Source organism: Gymnodraco acuticeps, unplaced genomic scaffold (assembly GCF_902827175.1).
Source record: "Gymnodraco acuticeps unplaced genomic scaffold, fGymAcu1.1, whole genome shotgun sequence".
NCBI classification, from domain to species: Eukaryota; Metazoa; Chordata; class Actinopteri; order Perciformes; family Bathydraconidae; genus Gymnodraco; species Gymnodraco acuticeps.
Genome location: NW_022991451.1, coordinates 1,632,657 through 1,638,468, shown reverse-complemented (window position 1 = coordinate 1,638,468; position 5,812 = coordinate 1,632,657). Strand labels below are relative to the sequence as shown.

At 42.9% G+C, this 5,812-nt stretch overlaps 1 long non-coding RNA gene across 1 annotated transcript; it reads left to right on the top strand.

Moving 5' to 3' along the window:
- Nucleotides 1-3,620: 3,620 nt before the first annotated feature.
- On the top strand, nucleotides 3,621-4,321 carry LOC117532923. Its single transcript, XR_004566961.1, has 3 exons — nucleotides 3,621-3,680; nucleotides 3,813-3,887; nucleotides 4,183-4,321. It is a non-coding gene; the product is annotated as an uncharacterized LOC117532923 (long non-coding RNA).
- The last annotated feature ends 1,491 nt before the right edge of the window (nucleotides 4,322-5,812 follow it).

The window sequence follows — 5,812 nt, the reverse complement described above, 5'->3', positions numbered from 1 at the left end:
TTTATTTTGAAAGGTCTTCACCTCCCGTCTTGCCTGTTTCTGTCTGTGTTGTCTTGTCTAGATCTGTTTTTGGTTTTCTGTCTGCGTTGTGTTTTGTCTAGATCTGTCTTTGGTTTTCTGTCTGCGTTGTGTTTTGTCTTGTTTAGATCATCTGTCTGTGGTTCCCTGTCGTTAGTTTCCCTGGTGTGTCTTATTACCCGATTGTGTTCCTGTGTTTTTTCCTCCCCTCCTCACCTGTGTCTTGTTTGTATGATTAGTCTTGTGTGTATTTAAGTTCTGTTTTTTCTGTCTGTCTTTGTCGGTTCGTCTTGTGTTATGACATGGTACGGAAAAGTGGAAAAAACGATATTTTGAATACAAACAAGCTGTTTGTACGATCCTCCCCCCCCCTAACAGCTTTGCTGTCGGGGAGGGCCCTATCTGAGTGTTCGTGATGGCTGAAAGAGGTGAAATAATGAAGGAAATTGACGTGCATTCAGGAATGCAGGAAGCTGAGACAAAGAATGCGGGAGTGGAGCGGGAGACATGGCGGCGAAGAAGAACAAGACGAAAAGACGTGAGGGCGAAGGAGAGAAAGCAGCGAAGGACACAGAGGCTGGAGAGGCTGTCGGGCTGCATCTCTGGAAAGAGGGCAGGCTGGAGCAGCGGTGGACTGGCCATCTGGTATACCGGGCATCGTCCCGGTGGGCCGTTGACCCAATGTGGGCCGTTCGCTATGTTTTTTTTTTCTTTTCTTTTTTTTCTCTAAATTCCCTCCAATTGGGCCGGCCAATTGGCTACAGAGGGCTAGCAAGGTGTTGCAAGCATCAACACATATTATTGGTCTATTGTTTGTCATTGTCAATTGTTACGTCCCCAGCTCGCTTAGGGTAAAAGGGAAGCAACACGAAACCAGGTGTTCTTGGTAAGAGGTTGATTTTAATAATAAACTCAAAATAAAGATGATATAACCAAAAATACAGGCTCTTAAAACCAGCTATCTGTTCACAATAACGCTACACAAAACAAAGGTCACAGATTATCACAGTCATAGCACACTATGGGCACTTAAGGCTAAAATAGTGAGGCGTCTCGCACAAGTTCGACGCCGTCACAAATCACAGAATACACACTTAATCACACACCCTAACTAACCACTGTATCAGAACTAGCACAGAGCTACACAGAACATAAGGAGAGCACCGAGAGACATCTGACACAGATTCAGACCTCTCCCGTCTAACTGAGATGCACACACTCTTGTAAGAGTCCCCGGAAGGTGTGGGCAGGGATTGGTGAGTCGGGCCCGACCTGCTCCAATCCAGATCTTCGGTCACGCCTACCGGAGGAGGGACAGGAAACTGGCATCCAATGGCGTCCGGGCAACGGCGCATCTCATATACATATAACATACACAGCTGAAATCAATCCCAGACAGGTTAACGAGCAGACAGCAGCAGCAGCAGCCGTGACACCCCTTAAGACACAAACTCACAGTTTTGTTAACCATGCCTACTACTAAACCTCCCTAATAATTCTGAATGAGGCCCTGAAGAAGAGACACGCTGGTGGGCCAAGCATGAGGCCCTGAAGAAGGTGTTTGGCTCCTTTGGAAAACCCGAAGATGGTCTGTACGTTGATGTGCTGCTGACATTATCAGCTATACAGAAACAGGCAACAGTGAAACCATGTATCCGTGTCATGGCCAGAGGATATGCAGAGTCATTGCTCAAGTATGAGACGATCTTGACGGCTCAAATCTTCTTCCGCATATTTGAACATACCTCTCCATTGTCTAAATACCTTAAGACGGCAGGATTGGACATCCTCTCTGCTCACAGAATGGTGGCCTCGACACAGGATACGCTGAAAAGCTTGGGAAGAGATTTTGAATCTGTAAAAAAAGCAGCGGACACATTTGTCAACTGGACAAACACAGAAATCCAAGAGAGAGATGACACGGACATTGAAGTGGAGGCCACACTGCCACAAAAGAGGAGGAGGATGAAGAAAGTCTTGCCTGGAGAGATGGCTCAGGATGAGACCCTGGATGATGCAGAACAATCCTATGAGGTGAATGTGCATAACCGGATCATGGACACAGCAATTGAAGCCATCCATAGGTGCTTTTTAACACACGGCAATCTGTATGCTGACTTGGCATGTCTGGATCCCAGTGCTCTTCCCTCAGCTCTGCACCAGTGCTCTTCCCCAGTCTGCCCTTCAAGACTTAAGCAAGTGCTTGCAAGGATTTGACAGTAGGGCAACCAAGGAAAATATGCAGGGCGAGTTGAAAAGCTTTGCACTCCAGTGGAACAGGCTGAAGGCATCCCCATTGGCAGAGTACAAAGCAAGAACAGTAGAAGATGGATCAGGTGGTGAGGAGGAGGACAACACAGAAGAGGTTGAGATAACTCCCATAAGCTGTTGCTCCTGCAAAGAATGCCCTCTGTGCTGCTACCAGATACTTCGCCGTTTCAACATGCTAACAGATGCATACCCTGTCCTAGGCCTTGCTTATAAATACCTGCTTACATTATCCCTCACACAGGTGGCTTGTGAGCGCACATTTTCAATTTTGAAGTTTATTAAAAACAGACTCAGAAGCACCCTCTCATCTGATCAATTGGAGGCATTTATGTTGATGGCCACAGAGAAAGACATCCTCATGGCCTTGGACTCTGTGATAGACAGACTTGCAGAGAAGAGTGAGCTGCTTAAAAAGCTGCTCCACTGATAAGGCGAGAAATATTTAATATTATTGTTATTATCACACATCACACATTATGGATGTAGTAATTCATTATTTGTCATTTTAATGATGCTTTTCAGAAGTGTTATTGTGCTCATGTGTTTATCCTTAATGGTGTGATCATGTACACTAAATGATCAATTATTCTCCATTACAGGTTGTTCTGATATATTTGAGGAGTCGTTCTCCCTCTGTTCTATATGTGGACTTGTTCTCTCATTTGGACCACTGTTAGAATTTGGTAAGTTTATCATGTATTTTTTAATGTTTTATAAATTCATACTTCATAATTTTAAAAAAGTTTTGAAAGAAACGCACATCCCAAAAGTTTTCAACTCTAGGTGCAGGACAGAGGAAAACATTTAATTTATTTTTCAGACTTAATAATGTATCCAATTCCCTCTCAGGTTGACCACTTGACATGTGAGAGCTTGAGGAGTTGTTCCCCCTCCGTCCATGTTCGAGGACTTGCTCTCTCTCTGCCTCCACTCTCTGCCTTCACTGCACCAACGTTTGGCTGTTGAATCTCCTCTAGTATGGTGAGTTTATCATTTTTTATGTTTTATGAAATCATACTTAATTTGTGATGATTAGAGACTTAATAATGTATCCAATTCCATCTCAGGTTGACCACTTGACATGTGAGAGCTTGAGGAGTTGTTCCCCCTCTGTCCATTTTCAAGGATTTGCTCCCTTACTGCCTCTACTTCACCACTTTTTGGCTACTGAGAAGTCTATGATTTGTTGAGTATGTCAGGTGTCTTATATGAATTCATACTTGATTTGTGATGATGAGAGACTTGATAATGTTTCCATGTCTCTTTTAGGTTGACCACCCTATATATGAGAGCCTAAGGAGTTATTTTCCCTCTGACCCCTTTTGAGGACCTGCTTTGTCTCCTCCATCATTCACTGGGCGACTTTTGGGTTCCTGGGCTTATTTCATGTGGTGAGAGGAATGCAATATGTGTATGTTTAAAGGTTTATGTGAAGAAACATACTATATGTGTGATAAAATGACAATTGGTAATTCATAAATGTCTCTTTATATTCTCTGCTACCATTATCTCCTGTCAAACAGGTTTTCCTGACCTGCTAGAAGTTCTTCTATGATGCTTGAGGCATCCATCATATCTGAGAGCTTCGTCTTGACTTTGTGAGTTTATTATGCAACTTGTTTTGTCTCAGATTGAAACAAAAGGTTTGATTATGATTATTTCCTGGCTGAAGATTTTCATATTGATGGTTTTAATTTCAAACATCTGCATATCTTTTAAGTTCAATTAACAGTTATGCAGGTAGGCCTTAGGGCTCTTTTGAGACTTAAGTCATCCTTCATGACAGATACATTTGTTCACTAAGTGTCAATACGTCACAAAAAGGCTACATGGCTACATATACTTGTCAGTACACAGATACTGAGTACAAGTTATGTTTGCTGTTTCTTGCAGGTCACGAATTTGGTGAGGAGTGGAGCTGGCTGGCTGCGGACGAGGAAGTAGAGCAATACATACTTGTGCACATACACGTATATGAGAATGCATATCTATTCAGACCTGTAACCCTACCTGTACACAGCTATATATATATATATTTTTTTTTTTTCTCCAATTCTCTATTTATGGTTTCATAATGACTGAGTCACCGTTGAGTGAGTGAGTTTCAGCTCTAATGCTGCTACTGTCTGTAATATGTTTCTATTTAGATTATTTGTCAGGATATTTTTTTGTTATTATTATCCAAGTCTGGTTTTAACTACTGTAATACTGGGTTTACACCAAAAGATTTTCACAGTCACAGACTAAAAACTGAAAGGGTAGCATAAGGGTTCTTCCCGTTAGTCTCGTCCCACCCTTTATATATACAGTCTATGGTCCCACCCCTAGTGATGACATAACTTCTGTTGTGATTTGACACTATAATCAGGGCCGCCTTAATGCACGGGCTGACCTGGGCTGAAGCCCAGGGGCCTACGGAGATCAGGGGCCTATCATGAGCCAATAAAAAAGTTTTTTAAAAAAGTTTTTTATTTCGGATGTTTTTAAAAAACATTTAAAAAACAAAGTCTTGGCTTTCAGAATATGAAACTTTCATTTCCAAAATCACACGACAAATACATTTTCCGTCCGTTACAGTTTGTTTTCATCTGGTTTCAAATAAACAAAGTCTTGGCTTTCAGAATATTAAACTTGTTTCGGCAAATTCAGATGATAAATACAACTTTGAAGCTTGTAACGGCATAATTACAAGCGGAGAACGGAGTAACTTGACGTCACAACAGGCATAACAACAGCCGGTGTTTCTCCTGAGGGTTTTCCCCGGGAAACAAACACAATACACACAAACGCAAAAATACACAAACACACACACGTATACACACACACACTCGCGACACACACACGCTTGCGAGCTTCCCCCAGACCAGTAATCCAAACGAAAATATATTCCCTCCGTAGTATTTTGATCATTTGCTCCGCTCAGATCGATGTATTCCAGAGATTTTTCTCAAAAATGATGACTCCGAAACAGTCAGCACCACTTCACAGCCAATCAGAATGAGAATATGTTTCACATGTGACTTATTCAAATTGTGAGCGATTGAGTGACAGATGAAGGTTGTTTAGGAGAAAATGTAGGAGAAGAAAAAGTTTGAGAGTGGCGCTCGGGAAAGGAAATTGTTGAGGGAAAAGGAGTTTCGAGACAAGCTATTACAAAAAATGCCAAAGTTTACAGATTATTTTAAACCTGTAGGCCAGGATGAGGAGGAAGGACAGATGAGTTCTGTACGAGCGTTAGCGGTGCCGGCCGCGGGGCCTCGGAGCCAAGTAGGCCGTCTGGTTCTGATAGTGATGGAGTAGCGGGAGAGGAAAAACAGACAGGAGGGATGTTGGAGGAGATGGAGAGGACGACGAGGACTTGCTACGTGGAGGGGAGCCAACGGCAACCGGACAAATACACGAGGGAGGCACAATACGTCACTCATCCGGAGGAGAGGACCAGGCGCGTATAGAGCAGAGTGGAGAAGTGCGATCACAGAGCCTGCCGAGGCTATAAATGACTTTGATTTGTTGTTTAAATAGG